The following is a 15,185-nucleotide window of genomic DNA, read 5'->3' on the forward strand; positions in this document are numbered from 1 at the left end:
GGCTGGGGAAACCGCTCCAATTGTAGCTAGCTGCGATCTAACCAATCACCCCCACAGGGGAGATACGGATGCAGATAGCTCGATCTAGCGAATTCGATATTTGATATACCCATACTTGTGTGACTATAGGGCACTTGTGTTTTTGTATAGAATTTTTATGCTATAATTTTTATGCTATACATTTTATTGTATATTTTATTGTGATTGTTTGGTCTAGACAGACATATGTGTATTTAATAATAATATTAATAAACTGTAATACTCTTCTCCACGTGAACACAAGTGTTTTGAGTGCCGGCTCCATCTTTTGCCAATTTATAATCAGAACTAGGGGTGTTTCTTTTGAGCCTGAGCACCAGGCGTGGTCAAACCCAAGTGAGCCAACTGCTTTATCCTTTTCAAAATACTTTACCCACATACCATGCCTAGCCCATGCGTTCAACTTAGTGGTTGAGTGGTTTCTCAAAACTTACCCTAATTTGCCTGAGCTACTGGTGAAGGTGCGCCGCGTATGTGCCCATTTTCCGAAAGTTATCTACAGCTGCCGCCGGTCTGGCAATGCTGCAGCAGCACTTGCAATTGCCAGCTCACCGACTGTTGTTCGGCGTGAGAACGTGCTGTAACTCCAAGTTCCTCATGTTGGCAAGGCTTTGTGAGCAGCAGAGGGCAGTAGTGGAAAACCAGCTGCAACATGCTCGTCGCCTTTCTAGTCAGCCTTCGCTCTTCATAAGCGACGAGTGGGCATGGATGTCTGACCTCTGTGTGGTTTTAAGAAACTTTGAGGAATCAACACAGATGGTGAGCGGCGATGCGGCTATTATCAGCATAACAATCCCACTTCTGTGTCTACTGAAACGCTCGCTGCTCACAATGAAGACGGACGCTTTGCATGAGGAAGAGGTGGAAATGGGGGAAGACATTACACAGGGTGATAGCCAGACCACTATCTGTTCGTCTTGTCAGCAAGAAATGGATGATGATGATGATGAGGAGGAGCAGTAGACAGTTGCCTCCACTACAAAGGGTAGGACCCGTAGAAGGTTTATTCCATCTGTTCAGTGTGGGTGGGCCAAAGAGGAGAAAAAGAATGAGGAGATTGAGAGTCATCCTTCTAATGAGGAAAGCAAATTCTTGTCTGTTGGGACTTTGGCACACATGGCTGACTTTATGTTATGCTGCCTTTCCTGTGACCCTCACGTTATACGCATTTTGGCCAACACTGATTACTGGTTGTTCGCCCTTCTCAACCCGCTCTACAAAGAGAACTTCTCATCTCTCATTCTTGTGGTGGAGAGGACTAGCAAAATGGTGCAATACCAGAAGATTAAGGAAAAATGACTCCAAACATTTTCCAGCTGACAACGCTGGCGGCAGAGTACGTAGTTTCTTGGGCAACCAAGGAGAGGAGACGAGGGGAACACACAGCAGTTCCAACAGAGGCAGGGCAACACTCTCCAAGGCCTGGGACAGTTTCATGACACCCCGCCAGCACCCTCACCCTGATGCGCAGTCTACTGTCACAAGGAGGGAAAAGTTTTGGAAGATGGTGAAGGAGTACGTACAGTAGGTGTTTGTGAGATTGTGCTTTTAGCACGACAGCGTCGCGCTGATACTCGGCAACATGGTGCCGAGATCTCACACTCACTGGAATAGTGACAGCACATCCCAGCAAGCGCGTCATAGAAGCGACGGGAGATCCGACTTGGATTCCCGCCAATTCTACACGTGTGCGGCGTTTGTTATGAATCCTGAGGGGGAAGTCCCCGCCGGATTTTAAATAAAAATCCGGCCTGGGTCCCCCCCTCAGGAGCATACCGGGCCCTTAGGTCTGTTATGGGTTGTAAGGAGAGCCCCCCCTACGCCGAAAAAAAACGGCGTAGGGGGTCCCCCTACAATCCATACCAGACCCGTATCCAAAGCACGCTACCCGGCCAGCCAGGAAGGGAGTGGGGACGAGCGAGCGCCCCCCCCCCCCTCCTGAGCCGTACCAGGCTGCATGCCCTCAACATGGGGGGGTTGGGTGCTCTGGGGCAGGGGGCGCACTGCGGCCCCCCCACCTCAGAGCACCCTGTCCCCATGTTGATGAGGACAGGGCCCCTTCCCGACAACCCTGGCCGTTGGTTGTCGGGGTATGCGGGCGGGAGGCTTATCGGAATCTGGGAGCCCCCTTTAATAAGGGGGCCCCCAGATACCGGCCCCCCACCCTAAGTGAATGAGTATGGGGTACATCGTACCCCTACCCATTCACCTGCAAGAAAAGTGGTAAAAACACAAATAAACCACACAGTGTATTAAAATATTTTATTTTTCTGCTCCGGAGGCCGCCCCCTGTCTTCTTTATTAGCTCTTTTACCAGGGGGGGCTCTTCTTCTTCCGCTATCCCGACGGGTCTTCTCCGCTATCCGGGGGGGTCTTCTCAACTCTCCGGGGTTCTCCTTCTGTCTTCTCCGCTATCCGGGGGGGTCTTCTCAACTCTCCGGGGTTCTCCTTCTGTCTTCTCCGCTATCCGGGGGGGTCTTCTCAACTCTCCGGGGTTCTCCTTCTGTCTTCTCCTTCTGTCTTGTTGACTCGGCGCACCCCGGTTCTTCGTCTCGCGAGACTGACACAAAATCGGGTTCACCTACTGTAGCAGACCATGTCAGCGTCTTCAGTGATCCCTCCGTGCCTTACAACTATTGGGTGTCCAAGCTGGACACGTGGCACGAACTGGCGCTCTACGCCTTGGAGGTGCTGGCCTGCCCTGCTGCCAGCGTTTTTAGCGGGTATTTAATGCTGCTCCGGGCATAATAACTGAAAGGCGCAGTTGACTCTTATCAAAATGAACAAGGCCTGCATTGCCCCTGACTTCTCTACTCCACCAGAGGAAAATGGCTGAACATAAAGGCACTTTAAATGTGGATTTTATGGTGTATTGAATACACTGTATTCCCATGCACCCCTTCCACCACAAAAAAGGGTATATGGTTCAATCTACCTTTTCTCATTAGGCTGCCCTTGCTCCTAATGTTTTAGAGGGTCACCAGCCGGCCCTCGCCCATAATGTTTTAGATGGCCAGATCAGCAGCAGGCTCTCGCCCCAAATATTTTAGAGGGTCAGCTCAGCAGCAGACCCTCACCCCTAATTTTTTTTAGATGGTCAGATCAGCAGCTGGCCCTCGCCCCTAATGTTTTAGATGGTCAGATCAGCATCAGACCCTCATTCCTAATATTTTAGATGGTCAGCTCAGCAGCAGACCTTCATCCCTAATTTTTAGATGGTCAGATCAGCAGCAGGTACTCGTCCCTTATGTTTTAGATGGTCAGATCAGCATCAGACCCTCATTCCTAATATTTTAGATGGTCAGCTCAGCAGCAGACCTTCATCCCTAATTTTTAGATGGTCAGATCAGCAGCAGGTACTCGTCCCTTATGTTTTAGATGATCAGCTCAGCAGCAGACCCTCACCCCTAATGTTTTAGAGGGTCAGATCAGTAGCAGACCCTTACCCCTAATTTTTTAGAGGGTCAGCTCAGCAGCAGACCCTCACCCCTATTTTTTTAGAAGGTCAGATCAGCAGCAGCCCCTCACCCCTAATGGTTTAGATGGTCAGCTCAGCAGCAGCAGACCCTCACCCTTAATGTTTTTGATGGTCAAATCAGCAGCAGACCCTCACCCCTAATGTTTTAGAGGGTCAGCTCAGCAGCAGGCCCTCGCCCCTAATGTTTTAGAGGGTCAGCTCAGTAGAAGACCTCGACCCCTAATTTTATAGATGGTCAGCTCAGCAGCAGACTCTCACCTCAAATTTTTTAGATGGTCAGCTCAGCAGCAGGCCCTCACCTCTAATGTTTTAGACGGTCACCACAGGCCCTTGCTCCTAATGTTTTTTTTAGGGTCACCAGCAGGCCATCAATCATAATTTTTCAAGGGTGTGTATGATGCCCTCCTTTATGTGTAATGAAGGGTATATTGGAGTGCTGGTTCCTTGTAATTTTTGGCAGCACTTGCACTTTATATACAAGTAAATATACAGGAAAGAATGTCTCCTAACAATGTTTCCTCTAAAATCTATTTTTTCTTTGGTTTTGTGCTTATTATTATCAGTCTGTAAAAGTGGTGTACTACTCGGACAACATCGTTCCCAGCAGCGACCTGGGAGTCCAAGATGCACCCAGACATCCTCCCAATGCTGTTCCCGAACCATTTCAGTGGTGCTTCCATCAATTTATGACCTTTTCCTATGCACCATACACCCTCCCCTCTTCAGAGCTGGGGGTGCCTGGTTTAAAGCTCGGGTTCTCCCATTGACTTCCATTGTGCTCGGGTGCTCTGTAGAGCACTTTGGTCAACACTTTTCCCATTTTTTTATACAAAGTTGGCATTTGACCGAGATATTTATCTCACCCAGCATGGGTATATGTAAAATGACACCCCAAAACACATTGCCCAACTTCTCCTGAGTACGGAGATACCACATGTGTGACACTTTTTTGCAGCCTAGGTGGGCAAAGGGGCCCACATTCCAAGGAGCACCTTTCGGATTTCACCGGCCATTTTTTACAGATTTTGATTTCAAACTACTTCTCACGCATTCGGGCCCCTAAAATGCCAGGGCAGTATAACTACCCCACAAGTGACCCCATTTTGGAAAGAAGACACCCCCAGGTATTTCGTGATGGGCATAGTGAGTTCATGGGAGTTTTTATTTTTTGTCACAAGTTAGTGGAATATGAGACTTTGTAAGGAAATAAAAAATATATAAAAAATCATCATTTTCCGCTAACTTGTGACAAAAAATTCTAGGAACTCGCCATGCCCCTCACGGAATACCTTGGGGTGTCTTCTTTCCAAAATGGGGTCACTTGTGGGGTAGTTATACTGCCCTGGCATTCTAGGGGCCCTAATGTGTGGTAAGTAGTTTGAAAAATGTGTAAAAAATGACCTGTGAAATCCTAAAGGTGCTCTTTGGAATGTGGGCCCCTTTGCCCACCTAGGCTGCAAAAAAGTGTCACACATCTGGTATCACCGTACTCAGGAGAAGTTGGGCAATGTGTTTTGGGGTGTCATTTTACATATACCCATGCTGGGTGAGATAAATATCTTGGTCAAATGCCAACTTTGTATAAAAAAATGGGAAAAGTTGTCTTTTGCCAAGATATTTCTCTCACCCAGCATGGGTATATGTAAAAAGACACCCCAAAACACATTGCCCAACTTCTTCTTAGTACGGCGATACCAGATGCGTGACACTTTTTTGCAGCCTAGGTGGGCAAAGGGGCCCACATTCTAAAGAGCACCTTTCGGATTTCACCGGCCATTTTTTACAGATTTTGATTTCAAACTACTTTGCACGCATTTGGGCCCTTAAAATGCCAGGGCAGTATAACTACCCAACAAGTGACCCCATTTTGGAAAGAAGACACCCCAAGGTATTTCGTGATGGGCATAGTGAGTTCATGGAAGTTTTTATTTTTTGTCACAAGTTAGTGGAATATGAGACTTTGTAAGAAAAAATAAATAAAAAAATCATCATTTTCCGCTAACTTGTGACAAAAAATAAAAAGTTCTATGAACTCACTATGCCCATCAGCGAATACCTTAGGGTGTCTACTTTCCGAAATGGGGTCTTTTGTGGGGTTTTTCTACTGTCTGGGCATTGTAGAACCTCAGGAAACATTACAGGTGCTCAGAAAGTCAGAGCTGCTTCAAAAAGCGGAAATTCACATTTTTGTACCATAGTTTGTAAACGCTATAACTTTTACCCAAACCATTTTTTTTTTACCCAAACATTTTTTTTTTTTATCAAAGACATGTAGAACAATAAATTTAGAGAAAAAATTATATATGGATGTCGTTTTTTTTGCAAAATTTTACAACTGAAAGTGAAAAATGTCATTTTTTGCAAAAAAATCTTTAAATTTCGATTAATAACAAAAAAGTAAAAATGTCAGCAGCAATGAAATACCACCAAATGAAAGCTCTATTAGTGAGAAGAAAAGGAGGTAAAATTCATTTGGGTGGTAAGTTGCATGACCGAGCAATAAACGGTTAAAGTAGTGTAGGTCAGAAGTGTAAAAAGTGGCCTGGTCATTAAGGGTGTTTAAGCTAGGGGGGCTGAGGTGGTTAAGAACATATGGTAATATTAGGAGACGTATAGAAGGAAGCAAATGTCTTTTCAGAGATTTGCAGTCTGTACAGATGTGTCCTTCCTTACCATTTATCTTGGCTTGAGATATCTCTAGATGAGTGGTGTGAGATGAACAGCTCAGAAAAAAAACCTTTTATACTACAAGCCAACAGAGTAATGAAAAAAGTTAACTACAGAGTATCTAAGAAAATCAAGACCTTCTTAGTGTCTATCGAAAACAAGAGTTTCCTTTCAGTGTGAACACATCATTATGGTATTCCTCATCATAAATTGTTATAGTTTCCCTTACATTTGTGGAATCCATATCGACACTTGCAGTGGCTTCTGTGTGCAATAAATCCTTCATAAGTTTGCTTTACAATTTCAGCTACCAGTCAGGACATACACCATAATGGTCTATTATTTAACACAATGGCAAAACAGATAGGATGTTGAACATGTCAATTAAAATACCATGGGCAATCCATAAGGCAAAAGGCCATGGTAAGAACTCTAATAAAACTGAAGAAACAAGTCTACAGTGTTCTTTCTTTCTAATTCTATTGACTGAAAAAAAGCAATAAGAAATTAATGGGGCTTCCAGAAATATGGTTTACTATCATTACTAGGGATGAGTGAATCGACTTCGGATGAAACATCCGAAGTCGATTCGCATAAAACTTCATTCTAATACTGTACGGAGCAGGAACCGAACTCGAACCAGGATATGTTTTTTTACAGTACAAATTAATTTATGAAGTGTTTGCGCTAAGTCTCGCGATAATTCGCGAAGCAATAACTTCGGCTCATCGGAGCCAATACATTCTAATACTGTACGGAGCCCAACAAAGTTTTATGCGAATCGACTTCAGATGCTTCATCCGAAGTCGATTCGCTCATCCCTAATCATTACTTAGAATTTTTGATAATGGTTATGGTGGCATCATTTTACAGGTAAGAAGACTGAGAAGAAGGCGTCTACCACCAAAAAGCAGTAATTTGTGGACCATGTTTTAACTCCTTCCTGATACAACAGTTTTTGTTTTTTATTCTTATAATGTCTTTTTTCCCCTTCATATAGCCATATGAAGGCTTGTTTCTTTTTAGGACAAGCTGGCACCATTTTTATATTGCATTTGATATAGAATTTTTGATCACTTCTTTCACTATACTGGAAAACAGTTTTATATTTTAATAGTATAGGCATTTAGGGACTCACGGACACCAATGATAAAATGGTGAAAGGGAGAGTGATTTGAATTTTATTTATATATATATATATATATATATATACACAGTACAGACCAAAAGTTTGGACACACCTTCTCATTCAAAGCGTTTTCTTTATTTTCATGACTATGAAGGCATCAAAACTATGAATTAACACATGTGGAATTATATACATAACAAACAAGTGTGAAACAACTGAAAATATGTCATATTCAAAGTTCTTCAAAGTAGCCACCTTTTGCTTTGATTACTGCTTTGCACACTCTTGGCATTCTCTTGATGAGCTTCAAGAGGTAGTCCCCTGAAATGGTCTTCCAACAGTCTTGAAGGAGTTCCCAGAGATGCTTAGCACTTGTTGGCCCTTTTGCCTTCACTCTGCGGTCCAGCTCACCCCAAACCATCTCGATTGGGTTCAGGTCCGGTGACTGTGGAGGCCAGGTCATCTGGCGCAGCACCCCATCACTCTCCTTCATGGTCAAATAGCCCTTACTTTCAAAGTTTTCCCAATTTTTCGGCTGACTGACTGACCTTCATTTCTTAAAGTAATGATGGCCACTCGTTTTTCTTTACTTAGCTGCTTTTGTATTGCCATAATACAAATTCTAACAGTCTATTCAGTAGGACTATCAGCTGTGTATCCACCTGACTTCTCCTCAACGCCACTGATGGTCCCAACCCCATTTATAAGGCAAGAAATCCCACTTTTTAAACCTGACAGGGCACACCTGTGAAGTGAAAACCATTTCAGGGGACTACCTCTTGAAGCTCATCAAGAGAATGCCAAGAGTGTGCAAAGCAGTAATCAAAGCAAAAGGTGGCTACTTTGAAGAACCTAGAATATGACATATTTTCAGTTGTTTCACACTTGTTTGTTATGTATATTATTCCACATGTGTTAATTCATAGTTTTGATGCCTTCAGTGTGAATCTGCAATTTTCATAGTCATGAAAATAAAGAAAACTCTTTGAATGAGAAGGTGTGTCCAAACTTTTGGTCTGTACTGTATATATATATATATTTTTTTTTTTTAACTTTTTTTACATTTATTGTATACATGCTCTTATTGTGTAAAAACAAAATATATTCAAAAAAACTAGTAACAGTAGTAACAAATTAGGTATTATCACATCCACAACAAACTGCTCTATAAAAATATCATGTGATCCAACCCGTCTGGTGAATGCCGTAAAAAAAAAAAAAAAGTGTCAAAAAGCCATTTTCTATTACCTTACATCACAAAAAGTGTATTACCAAGCGATCAAAAAGTCATATGTGTCCCAAAATGGTACCATTCAAACCGTCATCTCATCCAGCAAATAAAAAAGACCCTACCTAAGACAATTGGCCATAAAAAAATATATTGTAGCCAGTTGCGGCTACAAATCAAGTTTGGCTTCCTAGTAGTCCAGAGGATCTCGGATGTGGGGTGGCAGGGTGCAGTCCAAGTATGCCACCTCCTGCTGGTTCAGGTTCTGCTGCTGCTGGTGTGCGGTTTCTTCAGTAGGCAGGTGAAGAAAAGTGTTCATTAGAGACTCCAGACTTAAGTTGCTGCTGATGGAGCTGGTGCTGCTCCTGCCCCCACCCCACCCCCCATCCAGCAGTCATGGCAGTGGAGCATGAGGGCAAAGGTCAGACCTTCGTGAGGATGTGTGATGGCGCACATAGGCAGTGGGCAACTGACATCATAGGATGTGTCGATAGTAGTTGAGTTTATTGGAGCAGTAGTGAGGGTCTAACATGGTGAAGAGCCAGTAGTCATCCCTCTTCCGATTGTTGCTAATACAACTTTCACTACGCAAGCAACTCAGCATGCATCTGGCCATTTGCGCAAGGGACTTAGAGGGATTTCCTGTTTCCATTTCCACTGCATACTGCCATTGTGTGGCAGGGTCATCTGCCTGGTCTTCCTCATTGCCCTCTAGCTTCTCTTACTCCTCCAGGTCCTCTCCTGTCACTTGTGCACATAAAACACCCATTTCTGTATACAATGCTTGTGCATGAATGTCCTCCTCCAGCTTGAGAACGCGGAGGCAGGAGTGCTGTTACCTGGCCAAGTTGCTGGTTTGGCTGGGCAGTAACCACCAGTTACCCAGTGGGCTGTAAAGGACATATATTGTCCTTGGCTGTAGTTACAGCACCCTATATTAGTACTGCCGTGAACTTTAGCAGACACCGACAGGCTCAAGGAATGGCCCACCTTCTTTTCAACATACGTGTAGAGGGCTGGTACAGTCTTTTTGGAGAAGTAATGGCTGTTCGGGACTCTGCACCTTTTAGAGAACTGATGGCTTGTGCCGAGCCAAGGTGAAGAGTCCAACATATAGGAAGTGAGGGACTGTAGTACCAGCAACTTGGCCAGGAGCACATTCAGCTTCTGTGTTATTGGAAGAGTGCACTTATACTGTTGTCTTTTTGGAATCGCCTCAGTGATTGATTGCTGGCAAAACGCATGCCGAGGTGTAGGAGTAGGAGGAGCAGGAGCATCAGGACCAGTAGACAATGGGATGAAAACACAGCTCTTTTCTGCTGAGGTGGTGAAGCCTTGATTGCTAGAGAAGGGGTGTGCAGCGGGAGATGCAGCGGTTGCTGCATCAGGCTCTACCACTACATTAGTGCCACAGTTTTCCCAGGCCACTTTATGCATGACGGTGCATGTAATGACACAGGGCAGGATGCCAAAATTGGCTCCCTGGCCACACCTCACCTTCTGCCCACGCATTCTACAAATGGACGCTGATGTCCCCCGGCAATTTGATAAAAAAAATTCTGACACCGGTGAGTATGACATTTTCCCCCACCACTCCATGTCTGCTACCGCTGCCTCTTTGAACCAGTGCACTGCTAGTTCTTTCTGGACAGGTAGGCCCCTGAGTAGCAGATGGTCTACCCCAGGCACGTTTGGACCCAGACCTCACACTGCTGCCAAATGGCCAGGCTAGCACCCTGTTGGCTCAGCCGCTGCCTCAAGCGCAAGTTGCTACCCTCATCCCCTGATGATGAAGCCCTCTCTTCACCCCACTCGCACATGCGATCTGCTACATCATCATCCACTACTGTCTGCATGTAACTGATGTCAGCCTCACCAGTCTCAGGGCCGTGTGTCTGACCGCTCGTAAGACCTGCTCCCACGCGACTATCATTGTCGCTACTTGCCCGCCTACTGGATGAAGCAGAGGATCTCTCCTCCACATCTTGGCTGGGCAGTAGGGTTTTTGGCACCGGGGGCGGGGCCTTTCTCTGGCACCCCCCACCAATACTTAAAAAAAATGGTACCCCGTTACAGTAGTATTACCCTCATTGTACAACTTTCACAGTAGTTTTGTCCAGATATGTGCCCTCTCATGGTAGTTATGCCCATATTGTACCCCTTCAAGTTAGTTATGCCTTCACTGTACAACTTTCACAGTAGTTATGCCCACATTGTACCCCTTTAAAGTACTTATCCCTTCATTGTGCCCCCTTCACAGTTGTAATGCACTCTTTGTGCCTCCCTCACAATAGTTATGCGCTCTCTGTGCCCATTTCAAAGTAGTAATCCCCTATCTGTGCCCCCTTCACAGTTTTAATGCCCTCTCTGTGCCCCTTCAGAGTAGTTATGCCCTCACTGTGCCCCCGTAACAGTAATAATACCCTCTGTGCCCCTTCATAGTAATAATGCCCACTCAGTGCCCCATAACAGTTATGCCCACCCAGTTTACAAGAGTAATGCTCTATATGCCCCCTTCACAGTAGTAATGCAATCTGTGCTCCCTTCATAGTAGCAATGCCCATTGTGCACCTTTATTGTAATAATTCCCATTGTGCCCCATTGTGCCCCCTTCATAGTAATAATGTTCACTGTGCCTCTTTCACAGTAGCAATGCCCATTTTGCCTACTTCATAGTTATAATGCCCATTGTATCCCATTTATAGCAGTAATGCCCATTGTGCCCCCTCCATAGTAGTAATGCCCATTGTGCCCCCCTAATACTAGTAATGCCCTTTTTAATAGTATTTCCCTCTGTGCCCCCTTTGTAGTGTATTGCCCTCTGTGTCCTCTTTGTAGTAGTAATGCCCTCTGTGCACCCTTTGTAGTAGTAATGCCCTTTGTGCCTCCTTTGTAGTAATAATGCCCTCTGTGTCCCCTTTGTAGTAGTAATGCCCTCTGTGCCCCATTTGTAGTAATTTTGACCTCTGTGCCCCCTCCATGGTAGAAATACTCTCTGTGCCCCCACCATGGTAGAAATGCCCTCTGTTAAATAAAAAAAAAACAACAACACAGTACCTACTCACCTTGTCCTGTTCCTGAAGCTCACAGTCCTCTCTCCCCTACAGACACAGATCGCTTTGCAGCACTGTGTGGGCGGAGCTTATGCAGATTTCTGGGCTGCGGGCTTTGCCAACACAGGCCAGCAGCACAATCCCTGCCTGCAGGCTGAATGGTGGAGCGGGGAGAAGTCTTCCAGCTTCACCATTCAGTGCGGGATGGACAGAGCGCAGGGAGCTGAGTGACAGGACTGCAGCTCCCTGTGCTCCAGCAATGAATGCTTCCATCTATTTTGATGGAAGCGCTCATTGCTTCTAGGCTCTGGCACCCCCAGAGAGCCGGCACCCGGGGCGGACTTCAGGAACAGGACAAGTTCTTTGCTGTCAGATGAATGCCTATTGGCTAATTTTTGGGGCCTGTACTGTCCGACAGTTACATTCCTATCCTGTGACCGCCTAATGTACCTCCAGCCACAGAATCCAAAGTTCTTTGCTGTCAGGTAAATGCCTATTGTCTAATTTTTGGGGACTGTACTGGCCGACAGTTACATTTTTTATCTCTAGCCACATAATCACACCCTTGTCTCACTCCTCTGCCTCTCATTATAGTGGCGTATGAACCGCATTCACCATAAGGACCTTCTAATGTCACAGGGTCAAGTGACTGTGCCCTCCCACCCTGTACTGTGCCCCTCACCCCGTACTGTGCCCCCTTATACCCTGCATTGTGCCCTCTTTCCACAACCTGTGCAGTGCCTCTAGTCATTCCCTGTACTGTGCCCTCTTATACCCTTTTATCCGGTCACGGTATGGTGGTGTTATCCGGTCAGCGGTCAATGTATGATAGTGGTATCCAATAACTGGATGGCCATAGCTGTATCCCTTTCCCTGCCCACGCCATCCTTTTTTAGACCTGACATGAGCGGTAAAAATAAGCAGATTGCGGTGCTAAGGACCTTTGCGCCACAATCTGTGTAAGAAATAAGCCTAACATAGATGTATTTCTATATAATAAATGACTACCTAATTGTATTATTATTCGGGGGTAGGGCTAATATCTTTATATTATATAGATTCTAGTGTATTATACTGTGCTCTGTATTTCCCAGTAGGAAATGATCCTTGGGAAACACAATCCTCATCCCTGACCACCAGGACCAGATAGCGTACATGGCGGCCTCCCGTCTCCGCCACTTCGCGCCGCCGTGTACTGGTGCTTATTCTGACACTAGGGCTGGGTTCACATCCGATTTTTGCCATCCATTTAATGCTTACCAAAAATGTATGCGTTAACAGATGCCTCAAACTGATGCCATACAGTGGTGTCCGTTCACCATACAGTTCCATGGATGAAAAAAAAGTATGTTAACGTATGCATTTTTTTAATGGACTCTGCAGGATACAAAAACGTGGAGTGCTGCACATTTGTATACATCAAACCGATATGAAATAAAAATGTTCTAGGCTCCAGCAGGGCACATTTTTGAGAGTTTCCCTTTTAAGACACATAAAAATGGCCCCTGATTAAAATACATAATTTTGTGGGAATTTTTGCCAAGGATCCCCCTCTGGTATATCACTGTCCATGTTGTGGGACTATTTGTGTACTTCTAGTAAGTGTTTGCTGGCTGCAAATATGAGCTGAAGGTTTTAGGTTTGCCTGCCATTAAAGTGAATGGGGCCCGCTGCAAACCTGCGGTTCGCAAATGTTTGATCGCGAACGCGCATTCTCGAATAATCCCGATGTTCGTCCATCACTACTTATGTATGAGAGAATGCGAACAATCTAAAATCAGTAGTGTTAGAGCACTTTTTAACCTCAATTAGTACAGCGAGGTGTAATAGAATAGCATCTATTAGCCAAGCTTTGCACTATTCAATTGGCTCCTGTTCTCTCCCAATAGTGTGGATAAAGCCTCCCTATTATATCCCTGCACTATATCTAAGTTGTCCCTGAACAGCTCAATAGTAATATTTGTGAATAAAGTCTTTCCCAATCACTGTCCCTTGTGCCTGTAACATCCCTCCCTGCACTAATTTCACTGGAAATTGGTGGAGACCAAGCAGGAAGAGACTTTTTATAAAGCTGTGACATGACAAGAGCTGGCTTTCTGCTGATTGGCTGGCTGCATGGCATTATGGGTGATCCCTCATTCCCGGGCTTCTTACTTCCTCTTTCTAACATGTGCAGCAGACATGTTAGAAAAAATCTGATTCGTTACAACGAATCGCGAGGAAATTAGACTTTGTGACAAATCAACTTCGTCAACTTCAATTTGCTCAACTCTAGTCATAACGTCCTTATTCTGCGGGTAAATATGGTGATACCATACTTGTATATTTTATTTTTTTATTTTACTACTTTCAAAAAAAGAAAAACCTTTGAAAAAAAGAAAATTTTCCTTTGCATCACCATTTTCGGACAGCCAAAACTTTTTATACTTCGGTCTACAGAGCTATATATGGGCTTGTTTTTTCACTGTCAGTGATTTGGTTTCAGTGGTCGGTGTCCGATTTTGCTTCAGTTGTGTTTCCTTGTGTCTTCCTTTTTTTCCTCCTGTCAGACAAAAAAAAAGGAAGGTTAATGAAAAGTGTAATTTTATTGCACCATGGTCTTGAAGAAAAAAACTGACACGGATGACATACCAGTTGTGCATCCGCTTTTTTTGACGGACCCATTGACTTGAATGGGTCCATCCTCCGTTTTCCACTGACAAGAATAGGACAGGTTATAATTTTTTGACGGACTGGAATCACGGATCACGTACGCAGAGAAAAAAATGGAGGACTATCAGTTTTTTTTCACAGCTCCATAGAAATGAATGGGACCTCCGCTAAACTGTAAATCTTGAAGTACCATGTGTCACGAGAACAATCTCAGAATGGCTTGGATGAATAAAAGTGTTCCAAAGTTATTAACGCATAAAGTGACACATGTCAGATTTGCTAAATTAGACCTGGCAGGAAGGGGGTAAATAGCCCAGTCTGGAAGTGCTTAAAATGTCAAAAATAGCCTTCATACAGCTTTGTTAACAGAAAAATTTTGAGTATTTAAATATGGCAACAGAAAAAGAAATGTTTTACCCTCTAGCTTGAGTGTGAGGCAGCTGCTGAGCCAGTAGGGTGGTAGCATGGCCGTGAGTCAGCATAATGGCAGCAGTGTGAGGCCGGGAGCCAAACGTGCCCAGGGTAAAGCGTGCACTTCGCAGGAGCCTACATGCCCAGAAATTAGCGGTGCAGGGGTTCATGGAGACAGCGATAGCAGGCATTCAGCACAGCAGAGTGTTGGGGGGAAAATGCCATACTCGGCGATGTAGCAGTTTTTCATCAAACCACCAGAAGAGGTGAGCATGGTCATCAGCTGAATCTGTGGGCAGAAGGTGAAGCATGGCCAGGGTGCCAATGTTGGCACCACGGCCCTGCGTCAACATATGCAGAATCACCATAGAGTGGCCTGGGAGAATTGTGGCTCCAATGTAGTGGTGCAGACGGCTGCAGGGACCACTGCATCACCCAGTGGCCCGCACCCCTTTTCCTGCAGTCAAGGCTCCACCACCTCAGCTGAAGGGAGCTGTCTATCCTTCCCATCATCTACTGGTCCTGATG

Source organism: Bufo bufo, chromosome 3 (genome assembly GCF_905171765.1).
Source record: "Bufo bufo chromosome 3, aBufBuf1.1, whole genome shotgun sequence".
NCBI lineage: Eukaryota > Metazoa > Chordata > Amphibia > Anura > Bufonidae > Bufo > Bufo bufo.